Raw genomic sequence first — 16218 nt, forward strand, 5'->3', positions numbered from 1 at the left:
GGAGTTTCCTTTGCTTGCAGAGTAGATTACTTGCTCCAGTGCCTTCATGAGACAGGAAGCCAAGGCTTTTAAAAATCCTTAATAGAGTATAAATGAAAGTAGAAGGTCTCCATGCGATCCGGCGGTGTGATGTTGGGATATTTGGCACTGTGCAGATTGCTGCAGCTGGCAGGTGCTCCACCGCTTACGGCCGTTTATTAGTTGAAGGAGCAGCAGGATGCCAGAGGTCTACAGTAGGTTGCCTGCATGCTCCCAAAGGCAGTTATGAATCACTTCAGCATTTAGCTCCCCTCTTTTTTTAGAGCATCACAGACTATACAAGAGAAAGTCGCTTGCTGTATCGCTCTGTGCAGAGTGTTTTGGAATCACAGATTGCAAGAGTGTTTCTTAAGTTAACCCTCTGCTCAGAGATGTTTGTTTCTAGGCAGAAAGTCCCATTCCGATAGCTTTATTTTTGAGTTGTTAGCTTACCTCTGCACAGCTGGTAATGTCACATAACCCACCGCTTTTGACATCAAGAAGCAGGGTCATAGGTAGAGCACTAGGTTACTACATGGCCTTGTTGGGTACGGTCATGGGAACACTCACTTTGTACTGCTGGAGGTAGCTTTGAAGAGCAGAGATCCCATAATCTTTTTATACCTGATATTGTTGCAAATGAGAATAAATGTCCTCCTTTTATCTAGCGGCACAGATCAGTCCTACAGCTGAGCCTGTCTCAGCCTCACTGACAGCACTCGCAACGGGACTGGAGGCGCACGAACAGGAGTGCAGCAGGGTCCGATTCAGTTGTGCCTACAGAGCTCGGTAGGAAATGTGTTGAGCAGCATGAGATGGCTGAATAAGCCACGGAAAGCAAGCTCCCTGCTCAAACCTTTGAGGCTCAGCAGAACCCCCACTGAAGCTACTGAATATTTTGCTCGCTCAAGGACAACTGAATTTGAACTTTTTCTTTAAAAGAGCAAGTGGGCATATCGTGCACCGCTGTGCGTAGAGGTAAGCAGTAATATGAACAGAGGACAGACATCAGCTCACAGATTCCAGCTTCAATAGCAATCTCCTTTCAGTTCTTGACCAAATTATTTATTTCAAAAAGTACATCTCTCCCCACGCTCTTCTAATCAGTTGAGTAGAAAAAAAAAAATCAAACCACCTACTCCCATGTTGTAAGGACTGACTGTTCAAGTTTAAAGCATTTCAAGTGCTAAATATAATATTTGCAGTTCTGCATCTCAGCTATTGGAGGATTCAATAGCTGTTTGAATACCAGTAATCTCTTGGGACCCTGGCCAGGGAAGACTTCATTTAGTTTGTGTGGGAGTAGGATGCACAGCACTCCCCAAAATGGGTCCTCTAGCTTCTCTGCTTAATTCTCCACCTCTGTAAAGGAAATAATACACTTCTATTCCATAAGAAGTATGGAATTAATACCTGCCCTTCAGGGATACCCACAGTGTCAGTTCTTTAAAATCTTCTTAACAACTTGTCTTGAGCAAACAGGACATGTAGTAAACTGGGGACAGTAATAGAGTCATTCGGTCTCGGTGGATAATGTGTGCGGTTTCTCTTCTGGAATGCCTGGTTTTCCAGTTCAAGGAAAATAAGGCTGATGTCCTATTGACTCCGTAAGTGCTTAATGAAATACCTTCTTTCATACAATTGCATAAGAACAGATTTTGTCATGAAGTGTTAATAAAATATTTAAAATGAAACATGATGAAAATACTAAAGAATACCAGGTTTAACAGGCAGGTTCTGGATCAGTAGATGCAATCTGACATTATCACCTCTAGCTGGCTGGCTGGCACGTGCCAGACGCCACAAGCGTGGCAGCAGGGGCAGCAGGGCTGCCTGGGAGCCCCAACGTCAGCTCCCACGGTGCAGCCCAGTGACTGAGTCTAAAACCACTTTCATCAGGGCTCGGGCTGTGAACTGAACCCCCTTCTTCATGGCGCAGGCTAGTCCTACAGTGGAGGAGGGTAGTGTTGTGAAGAACACAACTAGAACTTCATCTCAGATCATTAAATCTCTCCAATGCACGCTATAAGGAGCGAGCGCTGGGCCCCAGAAGGTTGGTGTGTATTGAAGGACTCCCAGGTTTGACCCCATTTTTCAATAACTCTCTGCAGCACAAGAGAGATGCTACTAATGTTTCCCGTTGCTGCTGTTCGATGGAGTACAGGAGACTTTAAGTGGCCCTGGAGCCGGGACTCGGGCTTTGAGTGCTACTTCAAAACCTGAATATATCAATTTCCTTTGAGAAGCAAGGGCAGGGAAAGATTGGTGTTGCAGAGAGTGGAAACGTCCTCTGATGGGGCAGTTTTCTGGGTTGCTATGGTGAGAGTATGTCCTGCTGTGCTCTGCTGTAACAGCCTTAGAAATACAATGGCGAGAGTCTATTCCCGTGCAGATTTATGAGGACGCCGGAGCACTTACTCCAGAGCATATTTTTCTCCCCGCCATCGCTATAGTCAGTTGTTGTCAACAAAACTTTGTAACTCTTCCTGTATTTTACTCCTGGGAATAGAACAGAAACAGACCCTTAAATCCAATAAACATGGAAATGGGATAAGCTTCCTTTCTTTAAAGAAGTTTCTTTCTGTATTTTCTTTGCCTTTTACTCCAGATCTGAAGTTCTGGTTCCGGCTGTGCAGCTCGAGGCAGTTTGGGTCATCTCTGCCTACTCGTACCACGCCAGCTCACCCCCGTTTCATGTGATGAGAGATGAGGGCAGTGTCAACCAACAAGAGGTTTAGGCAAAGTACGGGCCCTCACCTAAAGTTCCTCCCCAGCCAAATTTTCCCTCCTTTTCTTCTATGTCAGCATTCACAATTGTGTACCACATATCAAACTAGATCAGATTGAAAACAATTTTTTTAAATCTTATTGTGTTCGAAAAAATACTAGTTTTCAGGCAAATCTGTTTCCTGAGCTGGCTCGTTGGCCTCATGTGATGTGGAGAGGGTGAGACAGAGCAGACTTGAATCAATATAAAGCCATCAAGCAACAAGAGCTGAATATTGTGTTTTAAGTTGTTCTTCTCTTCTGTAGGTGAAATATTAACTGTCTAACTGCTTCTCCTTCAGATTGTCTTTTTGGGAGGAAACAGGAAGGAAGAAAATAAGGGAAGGAGGGGTTTTTAGACATTGGCCTTCCCTAAAGAGAAAATATCTACTTAGATGATGAGGAAATCATAAATAATTCCAGTACAACCTATAGAACAAATAAGGCTAAATATGCTAAACAACTCCATTTTAATTTAGTTTTAATTCCCTGTGTCCCCACGAGGTGCGCAGCTTCAGTAGTCAGTGTCAGCACGCGCTCTGCCAGCCCCATGGATTATCGCCGTTGCCACCCAGGCAGTTACTTATCTCCATTAAAATACCCTTGTGCAAAACAGAAGGCGAGGCGTCGGGTCTGTGGGTAGGCGCTGGAAGCCGAGCGCCCGGTAGCCTGTGGGACCTGGAGGGGCTGCTCGTGCTGGGAATTTCTGGGCTTTATCACAGTTTGGAGGGTTGGGTTGGTTTTCTTTGCTGGCTTAGCCCCGTCAGAGGTTTGAAGAGACTGTACTTGATCACTCCTAGCAGGACAAGTTTGGTAGCTTAGTGTTTACGATGAGTAAAACCTGGCTAGAAGGTACCTGTGACGTGTTTTCAGGGGCACCAGTTTGGTCTTGTTAGATATTTTGTGAACTGCTTTTATATTTGGGGTTTTCCTATACCCTATACCCCTATAATTGTCCCAGAGAGCAATGTGATCAGCTGTTTGGTGTTTCCCCGCTTCTCATGAATTCTTACCGTTCTTTTACTGAAGTCATGCTTTGCTGCCGTCACCTCTTTTTAAAAAAAAAAAACTGAATTATTCTAGTCCACATGGCACATCATGTTTTCTACATAATGTTTTCTTCATTTTGGGGAGAATGGTCATCATGTCTCTCTTTCAAAAGGTGTGTTTGTATTTATTTCTGTTGTCTAGAGATCACTGTGCCAGGTCCTTATCTGTGAATCAGTGGAAATGGGTTGTAAAAGTACCCATGGGCTAAGACGTGTCTAAATTTCCTTGTCTGGAGCAGGCTTAGTGTCTTAGCTCATGATGTGCCACAGCTGGCAGCTCTAGGGATGTTGGGAATGAGGATGGTGGAGGAGAAGATGATAGATATCAATAGCTATTGAACTATTTGGGAAAAAAGATAGTTAATCTGTTCTAAATAGCAATATGTTTCTCTAAATAGCGTAGAAGCATCACATAGAATTAGAGTTGGGAAGGGAAGAGATGTATTGCTGGTTTTCATTTTGAGGGCTTAATACTGCAAACACAAATTTTTATAGCTGCTTTATCTGAATTCATGACAGATTATCCCTTGGCTTTATATTAGTGTATAATATTTTTAATATTCACAGATCCATAGTTCAGCAACTGTAATCAAATAATTACGGATGCCATTAGCTGAGTTATTGCACTGATCTGGGTGTATTTCAATGGATAATAATTTAATAAAATTAGCCCTTAACTTCTGGAGTCCTCTTCTCTGCACAGAAATGAAAATGAAATGAAAAGTGCTGCTCAACTTCCTTCATTAAGAAATCCAGCCTTGATTAACAGGATCTGAACATCCAAACATTTAGAACTTGTTTTCCCAAATTTCTACCCCCGGTGGCATTCACGGGAGGACATCGAATTAAAAAATAGAACAGAAACGCCGCATTTACACAAACCACATGTGGGAGGGGAGATCGGAGCAGCGATGCCTCCTGCTCCGGCTGCGCTCCCAGAGCAGGGAACGCACTGAGCAGTTGTCTTCATCAGACCTTTGGATGGCGGGCACGGCCGTACGAGCAGCAGGGAAAAGGGGAAAGGTCTGTCTGTCTGTAGGCAGTTCCGCTCCACCCTTAAAGCTTGTCTGTGAAAAAGGTTGTTCATCAGAAAGGTCAGGAGGATAGTATATCAAAAACGTCGGGAAAGAACAACAGAGGGAGAGAAGGAAATGGATGCCAGAGTGCCTGTTGGTGTTCCCCTCCAGTGGCTCGGGCACGGGCAGAAGGCTCAAGCCTAGATATGATGATGGCTACCCCTCGCCATGACCTTTGTTCTTTAAAATTCAGTGTCTTTGCTTTGCATGGTGGAAGTCAATAGTTTACAGTAAACGACTCCTTAGTCTGTAGCCGCTGACAGCAGGGATTTGTGCTGCGCTGCTTTTGAACCAGCTTTAAACTCATATTTCTCAAATAGATTTGGGAACGGTGATACAAACTAGAGGCAAGCCCCGCAGCTGCAGAGCAGCTGAATCTTGTTAGGTGTTCCCTCCAGAAACTGCTGAGGCAGCCTGAGATGTTGTCTCTCACCTTACCCAATCCCCCCAATTCTCTGGGCGTTCACATCCTTCGCCCGTACACACCATAAAAAGTCAGAGTGTTTAATTTATGTGGCATCCAGGGGGGACAGAAGCTGGGGCAGTGAACCTGGCGCTGGAGCAGATCAGGAGCATCCCCTGCGCCGCTGCTGTGGGGCTGCCATCCTCTGGCTGGAGCCCGCTGCGGCCGATCGGGCGGGCGACGGTTGCACGTGAGAGAAAATGCACCTGAGCATTCAAAGGAGACTGAAACAGCGAAGAATCTCGCTGTGAATACAAGAGAACCGAAATAAAAGGATTAAAGAAACTAATGGATTCATTAGCAGCGTCAGCGTGGTCTGGACGCTTCTGACTTAGGAATTCCCGAAGTTCCCGCTACAAAGCCTGCAGGCGTAGGGCAGAGGCTGACATCCACCGCCAGCAGCGAGGCAAGTACAGCGCAGCTCTGCCCTGGTGCACACGCACAAAGCAGTGGCTTACGGACTTTCCGAGTCCAAGGTTTCATCCTTTTCCGATAGTAACTGTCTGTTAATTAATACTGCTGATCTGTCCCTTTCTCAATAAAAGCAAAGCTGTTGGGAAATTATATGCTCTGGGACTGTTTTCAGCACACTAGACTGTAAGTAGCTTTTTTCCTTCTGTCTGGCCCAGGAGTGAGCGACACTTTGGCGATCCAGAAGGACACTGTTGTACCGAGGCGTAAGCGTGGGGACTCGGCCCTTCGGGACACTCGACGCTCCCCGGTATAAAACTTTGCGGCTGAAATTCTCTGCTCTGTAATAAGCAGAAAATCAGGAAGATTTTCGTAATAGTGTTTCAGGTGAGCAGGGAAAAATAAATTGGAATTCTAGATCAAGCCTTTTGTAGAAGCACTACCCTATTTCTGGGTTTAAATCCTTTCACGTTCTTGGCCCCATCCGTGGATATGCTTCCTCACTTTCTATGCTGTATATTGCTGTGTGCTATTAAGGGAATGTTATGTTCCACCTGAGAGGTGGTAAAGCGAAAATCATTTAAATACTCAGGGAAGAGCTCTTTGAGATGCTTCAGGACTTAAAGGGCTGTGAATTTGCAAGCTCTACTAGCATGATCTCCTTTTATGGCATATATTTGTATCAAAATATGGTATTTTCACACTCAGATTCAACACATGGATCCCTTCCAACAGGAATAGAAAGATGCCATCAGTCATCTGTATTTAAAATCCCAAGAGAGGAAGTTGCATATAGGAACTGGCATTAGGTAATGAGAGGGAAGATGCCAGTGATTCCTATTGATCCTCAAAGCGTGACCCTGAGCGAGGCCCTGAATCGCTCTGCGCCTCAGCCTGCGATGCCGAGACATCATTAGCATGTGCGCTTTATCAGCAAGGATGTTGTGCAAGTTACTTAATGAATGCTTGCAAAATGATTTGCGGCATTTGAATGAAAGAGGCTGCGTAATTGCAAAGCACCGCTGTATTGTATAATTGCATATGTCGCAGGACGCGTATGGCAAGCCACTTGCTTGCTCCCTGCTGAATAGCCCATGAACAAATGATCTTTTTAGTGCTGGAAGGAAAATCCTGTGACACTGAACCGTAAGTGTGGATCCTCGGCGTTTCTTAGCAGTTTACGCTTCCTTGTGTAAAACTCGGTGGTAGAGGTTCGCTGCTGTGTGCTAAGCAGATTTTCATCGTGGTGTCTTCTGACTCGAAATTATTATTTAAGCAGAGAAAAATCTGTCAAAGTCAGTAACTTCCATCTCAACAGCAGGGAGAAAATATCACACTTCAAGCGTGTTTCCATCAGGATTGAGACCTTGCGACTGGAGCTATCTTTGTCCCAGAGGAGTGCAATCCTTGCATGTATATTGCTAGTCCTCTATACTCCTCCTTCCAGCTGGAAGGTCAGGTCCGTGGATGTCTCTTATCTGTCACGCAGTACTGAGCCCTTCCAAATGAACGTGTATGACAGCGAGGAAACCGGTCGCTGGATCTCACTCAAGAGCCAGCATCCCGTATCGCTTCCCTCTCCCTCTGCCACCTCTGACTTCAGGGCTGATGCCTTCCCTGATTTCCTGACCCCTGCAGTACACCATACACAGCTCCAGCCAGGGCTTTGTCCTTCTGCCCATGTAAATAAAACAACTTTTTTTTGATGTTTGCACTAGAATTCACAAACTGCAGCGGTGCAGACAGGAACCAGTTCAGCTGTCACTTTTGCCACCAGTTTTTATCCTAAGCAAGCGCCTTTATGCAGAGTGCTTCTGTTTTAGAACTTTACTGCATGCATCAGGTGGCTTCGACATGTAACTAAAAGCGCTAAAGTATTTACTGTTAAAGAAAGTCTGTAGGAAGCGGTCCGAGGACTGGCCCACGTTGAGGAGATGAATTGTTACTGATTTGCCCTTTTCCACACCGGTTTTATTAAAACTTCCTGCTCATCCTTTGGACCTTGCTCTACACTTAGAGAAGAGGCTGTGTGTGTCTCGCCCCGCGCGTCCTCGGCGGGCGCAGGAGTGCCGGTCACGGCGGCGTCCCCCGCCGCGGCAGCGCTGGGAGCCTGCAGCAGGTTCACTGCCGAGCTTTGTTCCCCCAGGGAATGGGAAATCCTCCATGGAATCTTTATGTAGCTGCTTTCCTTTTGACGGCGCCGCGGGATGGGTGCGCGTGTGTCATCTGTGTATATCGGCCGACTACAGCGGTCCTTTCCCACGTGTGGCAATCAGGCTTGAAGAAGGGGTTGAGTCTGGCAGGGACGGAAAGGGGCTGGAGCACGTGCGGAGCAGGTGTGGCTGCTCCTGGGCGGTGGGATCCTGCAAAGGCCCCATTTAGGGGTGCCTGCTGAATGAATACGGGGAGAGGGCAAGCATTTAAAACCCCAGAGCATGATTATAGGTTCTACAGAGTCCCGACGCACCACATAGCGCCTACATATTTCAGCTCTTCTTCTCTTTAAAAAACACCAGGAGACCTTCCCAGCAGTGCCCCACTGAAACAGAAAGCTGGCAAAGTCACTTGTTGGTGCTGGAATATTCACTGCCACCTGAGCAGGCTCAACACAGGAAAATACAAATTTAAGGAGCTGGATCCCAAGGCTTCTTCACAAGCATTTCTGTGTTCACACAGACATTGATGCACTGGAGTGCTGGGTACATATTTTTTTAGTTTCTTCATATTTTACCTTCCTTTCTCACCGTAGTGGCTGAGAAATGCCATAGAGCTGAATTCTGCCTTTTCAGGACAGTGACCACTATACAAACAGCCCTCAAGTTAGAGTTTAAAAATACTTTTTAAAAATGAGCATGCAGTTCATTTTGTTCCACGTGGAGGTATATGCCCATTAATTTTGAATGCGAATATAAAGTCCGTGGATTCAACTTAACCTGCTTCATTCCTCAGCAGGGATTTCACTGGGATGGAAGGAATAAAGCTGCTGCCCACCCCTGGACACGAGCTGATTTTGGAGAGGATTTTCTAACATTTAAGCTGTAAGGTAGCACAAAGACAACAAGTTTGAATCGCTATAGCTATCTTTCCTAAATTTAATTTCAGTCCATTTTCTTTAAGGAACTACTCATGAGCTTAATTTGAATAAGCAGCCTTTGATAATAAGCCCAGATGTGCTTATGATGGTAGGTGATCTGTTTCTGTAATGGATGTTGAATTATTCTATATGATTTGGGAGAAAACTCCTGAAGGAGATTTTTAAACAAATAAGCCAGTTTCTTAGGCAGATGCCCATTTAGGTGATAACCCATAAACAATAATTCTTTGTACCACTGCTATTTAAAACAACCATGACTCCAGCATGACAGTTTGAGCTGTGCTTTAGACAGTATGTTGTCAAAAATCAAGTCTTTGACTTTTTCTGTGAGTAAACGTGTGCCTCGGGCAGTTTGCAATCCACCCGGTGGGCTCAGCGACGGGTCCCAGGGAAGTGCCAGCTTCCCACCGCTCCTTCTGACGCCCCGGTGAATTCGATGGGCTTTGCAGCTGACGGAGCCGAGACTTGGAGGAAAACTTGGCAAATATGAAAAGACTCTGGACTACAAGGCCTTGGGCTAACCTGAGCCCTGGCTCTTCCAGACGCGAGAGCAGCGCTTCCCTGCTTGTGCTAGATCCAGCACCTGGGTTCAGACACAAGCTCTGGAATGACCCAGCCGAAAACTCCTTTCTGTGCTGTAAGGCGCTTCCAGGTGTGCCAGCCCCAGGGACGGGACGCACCGAGCATCCCCACTCGCGTGGGCTCTGGTATCACCATGAGACAAACCCAAAGCTACTGAAGGCCAGAAAGCTAATTAGCTGGAAAAATCATGCACTTAAACAGGCAAAACTCTTTACATCTTCCAAGAGGAAAGAAATCTGGGAAAGCATTTCAGATTTCTTCTTTCTGAATGCAGATCTAATTTTTTAGGCCAACTGAACAAAATGTCTGTCTAGAGAGCTCCAGAAGGAGGAACAAAAGTAAACTATAAATATTCAGCTCTTGATTTCAGGTTTTAATAAATGATGAGCTCGCGGAGAAGCATTTTTTTCTTTCAAATAGCAAATGACTTGATTCATTTTATAATTTGGTTATATAGCACTTGTCCCCTTCTATCTGGATACAATACAGCAGTCTCTGGCAACGCTTTAAGATGACACATCCCAAAGGAAATTGGGTCCAAGGGTCTAATGAGTAACAACCACTCCCCTGTGAAAGCTGAAGTCTGTATCTCTGTCTATATCTATAAATAAAATTTCCTGCACGGGAAGGTCTGATGTGAGACACGATGTTCAAAGATTCCTTGACCCATATAAAGATGACGGAGCGCCCCGGTGGCAGCCCCCGGGCAGGGCGATGGCTGGGGGCTCGCTCTGCCGCTGGTTCCCGGCAGGGCAGGCTCTGCTCGCAGCACTGCCTGGATCAGGACTCTGCCGCTCGGCTCCCTCCAGCCGGCCTTGCACGGACGGAAATCTGCCGCCCGCGTGTCAGAAGCACAGCTGGCACACCTGGATGCTCGCTGGAAGCCAGGCTTCTTCAAGATGTGTCTTGTGGCCCACCCGGTATCAGTGGCTCCGATTGAAAATCTCGAGATACAGATACCTGCTCTGAGGGAGGTTATTGTGAAGCCAAAGCAGACCTAGGCCCGTGTAGATTGTTAATGTTATACTTTACTGATGTTTACCAAGAAACACACTTGGCTACACGGCGTGGTGCATCGGCACCACCTGAGCATGCCCGATTCGATTAGCGACAGAAGAGCTGTGATGTGTTGTTGGCTCAGGCCATGCTCCCGAGCACACTGGTAGAATAAACAATAAAGAATGATTCCACCAGCTTAAAAATTGCCGATTGCTTTTCAATCTTCAGAGCCAGTTTTCTGGATGGATAAAAATATGTGAGAGCTGAGCTCTCTCTGGGTCCTGGAGCACTCGGGCTACTTAGTGGGAACTGACGGAAGGAAACAACGCGAGTTCCGACTGTTGCACACACGACCAATGGAAAGAAAGCAATTCTGCTGATCATACATGGCTTGTGTTGTGAAGCTGAATTACAGGGGACTGGGAACATGCAATGCACTGTAAATTCCCTTTCGTTGCTAATGAGCTGGGTGTTACCCACTGCTGAGGAGGACGAGGCCCCAGCTCTTACAGCAGCTGCATGTTTGTATTGCTGAAGTCGTGTCGCTCGCAGCGTGCCGGCTCACGGCAGCGGTGGTGGCAGGGCTGCCGGCTGGCTCGGGACTGCTCTATGGGGTGTGAAGTCCATTATAAACTCTGCCTTTCCTGGTATGACCATGAAAAGTGCAATTTGCCCGGCTAGGTGTGAAATACATGATGTTCTTGGGCAGAACCCCTAGATACCAGCACATACTTATCATTTTAAGTGTTCTGAAACTGGAAGAGCTGTGCTTAGTGATTTACTGAATCTGAATCTGAATTCTCTCAGTGCAGGAGGCACACAAGGCGCGAACATCGTTCTTCCACTTTGATCGGTCTGCGGCTGCGTGCTCTGGAGTCCCAAGGGCCACAGCGCAGTCTTCTGTTGGTTTTTTCCTCAGGACATGACCGATCCAGTTCCATCTCCTCCTCCTCACTTCATTACTGATTTTCTCCATCTCCGCCATTTCGGGTTTTTTTGAAAGTTGATGCTCGTCGTTTCTGCAACTTTTTATTTTTTTTCCGGGAGGAGGTAGTTGGCCTCCTGCCCAACGCCCATGACTTGGAGGGCCAGTGGTTTTTCCGTCAGGGTGGCCTTCCCTTAGGCTGCGTTGGTTTGCGGCACCTTCTTCAATTTTATCCGGTGCACCCTCCAGAGAGGGATCCCCTATCCACCACCCAGGGGACGCGCCTTCTAGCCGTGCAGCCCCAGCCGGAGGTTAGTGATTTACACCCAAAGCAAAATGCCCTTAAGCGAAGTGACCATTCAAATGACTGCTGAAGTGCCTGAATTAAAATAGGTGTGCGATATCAGGGTAGCAAACCGTCCCTCCGCCTCGCTAGCTGGGATCCGCAGGAGCAGGGCAGCTGGGCTTGCTTTGGCTGAATGAACTCTGGTTTGAGTTTGGGTGGTCGGTGGGTGCTGTCTCTCTGCCAGGTCCCCAAAGTCTGGAGCAAGTGGTTCCCCTGGGAAGGAGCATTAGGAATTGCAGAGTTTAGGATAGGTTTTGGGGGGATTTTTGCTAAAACAGATCATTGATACATTCTTCCCTCCAGATAACGTCTTACCTGGTGTTTGATAGGAACTTCACAAGCTTGCTGGTAGGAGAGGGCTGCCTGCCAGACCCACCTTGCAGATGTTCCCTTCCCGAGGCCAGGGCCCCCAGCTGTTACGGTGGGAGGAACAGCCCCTTCCCCTGGCCTGACCGACCCGGGCTGCGGTGCCAGGAGCGCTGGTTTGCTTCGGGCTGCTGGGCTGCGCGTCGTGACGGCTGCTCTGCAAACACCGGAGACGCCGCTGCCATCTAACAACGTCTATAACCACTGGCTGCCTCAAATTGGTTTTGGCGTAAGTAATTTGAATTGTCTATTTGTAGAATTTAAGAAGTCATATATTTTCTTAACTAACTATACCTTAAATCCCTTTTGAGACTTCCAGATTCAATAAAGGGATAAGACTGTTGTCTTCTATTGGAATATCTCAAAGCGTATTTCCAGGAGTTACTTGTTCATTTTAGAGATGTTAACTCCGGCACAGACAGTTTACACGAGCTTCCCCTGCTCACACAGCCGGTGTGGTCCTGGAAAGAGATGCAGTGTTCAGCCTCTACTACACCAGCACCACACTGGGTAACACTTTTGAAGCGGTGGTGTTACACCGAGAAGCAGTGTTTTCACACAAGAACCTTGGTTTAATAATGGAGAACTGAGTCCAGCCTTAAACCAAACTGTCTCCCAAGTAATTTCCTGGGAAGAGCAGATCCTTTGGGGAAAAAATCCACATAGTAAAATAAGCAGATACTACTCCTGCATGTCACAACATGAGAGATGTTTCACGGGGGAGATGAAATACTGGTGGGGTGACAAAGAGCCGTAGCTGCTACGCCTCCTCCAGAGCCACCTTCACAGCTTACAGTCCTACAACCTACGTCAAGCCTCTTCTCTTACTTTGAGAAAATTGTTTCAATTCACTATTTTCCAGATTGTTCACAGTCCCAGGCTGGAAATATTTATCAGCAGCAGGCACAAAGCTCTATAACCAAGTTATTTTTCCGTTTTGCTCTGCAGGCACGTGGTGGGCACATGTGTAAGCAATCAGGCTGCGTGCCCACCATTCTTCGCCAGCCCGCTGCCGCGCTGCCCCGCCGGCCCGCCGGGAGGAGAGGCCAGCAGCTGAACCGTCCCGCACCGCTCACACCCCGCCGCGCAGCTCTCCTCGCCTTTCCTCCCCCAGACAGCCACGCCAGCAGAAGACTTGACCGAGCCAATACAGAAGATGAACTTAATCTTCTACGATCATCAGCAAATCTTCACCTCCATAGCAAAGGCGCTTCTTGCTCCCACAGGCACAGATGTGCCGCCTGCCTTAGGGAGCCGATGTTTCACCGCTGCTGTAGCTGTGACACGGGAGTTTGCTCGGTATGTCCCAAAGCAATGCGATCTCTACCTGTGCTTTGAGGCACTTTGTGTAGTAGCTGTGGCAAAGCGATCCCCAAGTACAACGAGATGGCAGGAGTGGGTTCTGCACGGCTGGTTCCTGATTTCAAGAAGTTGGCTTAATCTGTGCCCCGATGTTCTTCACTGTCAGCGGAAATCTTGCTTCCAAGGCTGCTGTTTTCTTTGTATGTAATGTACAAAACATCTTCCTAATTCATGCGCTTCATAACGCATATATTTTCCTATTTTTCCCAAGAATTATCTTTATAAAACATCTGAAATGTTGCATTTCTTAAAAGTGTTGTATGTTATTAAGATTTTTAACTGCAAGACTTAAAATTTGATATTGAAAAAAAACCCACTAGTTAATGAACATCATTTTCATAGCATTGAAAAAAACCCTAGTTGGTAAATATCATTTTCATAGCCTGTGCATCCATAAGGTTTTCGTTAAACCCCCTGAACACAGGATCGAATATAAAATCTATGTTGCAATAGTTCACAGGGCTTTTCCTTTTTGGTTGCATCAAAATCATACTGGAAACTTCACAAAGATCTTGAGAGGCCTGTGGCCACAGCCATGGGTAAGAGGGCGGTTCCTAGGACACAGGATTAGGTTAAACCCGAGTGTGACAAGCCTGAAGATGGGATATATTTGCTGCTGCCCGTGGTGGCAGCTGGATTCTCTTAGCTGCATCTGGGGTTTAAGAAGCCTTTGGATGAGCCCCTGGGGGTCTGCAGGAGACCTACAACTAATGCTACTGCAAGGAAAAAATTTGGAGCATCTAAGCTTCAGAAGAAAGTTTAGATCTGCTTGTTGTCCCTGTGCTTGCTAGCGGAGCTAACCTCTGGGAAGAGATGCATTTGGACTTTATGCCGGCTATGTCTATACCGTAACGCAGCCAGCGCTCTGCTCTCCGGATGCCATGATGCAAGGGGTTTTTAAGCACATGTGCACGGTCGTGAGTTCTGCAAGACCGCTTTTACTTTCATGCCTTTTCATCCAGCCATCGCGTGGGTGCTGCTTCGCAAAGCCAACGGGCACGGCGTCTCTTTGGGGCGCCTGGGAGCGGGCAGCGGCAGCGGCAGCGGGCAGGACGGCCGAGGCCCGGCTGGCAGGGCACCGCTGCCTCTTCCCCCGGCCCCTGGCCCTGCCTGCCTGGAACAGCCCAGCCAGTAGCTTTGAGAGCATTTTATTTACCCTTTATGATTTGAGATGCCTACAGTTCCTTGACTCATCTCTGTTTATGTCACTTGCAGTTTTCTGGGAAAATTCCCCCTGGGATTCCCTACATCCGTATTGGGGATGTGCGATCCCTAAAAACACCTCGGTCCTTATCCGCACACACTTATCCAGCCCCTGCACCTTGGTTTTACAAAACCTCCCTTGTGCTCTCCCCGCTGTCCCAGAAATCGCCCCTAACAGTTTCTAAAGCAGCTCTGGTTCTGCCTGGCCGGGGAGAAACTAAATAAAAATAAAGTAAAATACCGGGGAGAGCCGCGGAGCTCGGCGGGAGCCTGCTGCTGCCTGCTGCTGCCTGCTGCTGCCTGCTGCTGCCCTCCGCTGTCCCCTGCTGCCTGCTGCTGCTCCCCGCTCCTGCCTGCTGCTGCCTGCTCCCGCTCGCTGCTGCTGCCTGCTGCTGCTCCCCGCTCCTGCCTGCTGCTGCCTGCTCCCGCTCGCTGCTGTTCCCCGCTGCTGCCTGCTGCTCCCCGCTCCTGCCTGCTGCTGCCTGCTCCCGCTCGCTGCTGCTGCCTGCTGCTGCCTGCTGCTGCTCCCCGCTGCCCGCTGCCGCCACCTGCTGCCCGCTGCTGCCCGCTGCTGCCCGCTGCTGCCCGCTGCTGCGGCCACCTCGGGGTCCAAACCAGGCAGCACAGCTGGGTGTCCAGGGCTTCCCCAGGCTGGAAGGAGCATTTGCAGAGTGTGGATCCCTTGAGGCAAGCGCTGCGTATGGCAAGAGTATTTCTCTGGGGATTTTGAAATGATTTCTCGTAACTTTAGGCCAAGAGAGATTTCCTCATTTCTTTAGCTTCATACCCACGTCTAGGGAAGGAGAAGGGTGGTCACGCTTCCCTACAGGCTTCCACGTACTGACCTTTCAGGTTTGGGTTTTTTTTTTTTTTTAATTGTTTTAAAATCGACCCAAAATATATTTAGAAATTCCAACAAATAACTTTTCCTCCAAAATAAATTCTGCCTAGCGCTGCGTGGGTTATTACACCATCACCGCAGGCACTTCAAAGTAAGAAAATGAATAATTAACCATAAATGTGACTTGAGAGCTAACTACGCTCTACGTGTCGGGAAAATTTCATAGGGAACATTTTCCTCTAGTAGAAACCATCAATTGAAATTCTACCTGCTGTTTTAAATGGGAAATTTCAATTTACCCTAAAAGATTATTAAACACTAATGTAACCCTAACTTTGGGAATCTGTTGAGGAGTGTTTGTTTCCATGAAAGAAAAGCCTTTTGGAGTTAAAAATATCATGAGATATGTAAGGAGTGAATTAGGGAAATGCTATAGAGAGACATCCCGAAACGCGATCAGCTTGGGCAGGGCTGCTCCAGGTTACCTGAAGGGGCACCCAGCCCCTGCTTACGAGGTGTCAATGAGAAAAGGCCATGGCTTTTGTGTGGGACAGAGAGTGGGGTGGGCTGGGTGTTGGTACTTGATTAGCATCGTTAGTACCTGCGTCCTGTGAGGCAGGGGAAACTCCCTTCTGATACCGCCAAGGGCAGAGCTCGCCTATTACCTGCCACTTGCGGTTGTGGCCCAATCTTTAGCACAGGTTCTAGCCCACCTTT

This window comes from Platalea leucorodia (assembly GCF_965183815.1).
Source record: "Platalea leucorodia genome assembly, chromosome: 5".
Taxonomy (NCBI): Eukaryota; Metazoa; Chordata; class Aves; order Pelecaniformes; family Threskiornithidae; genus Platalea; species Platalea leucorodia.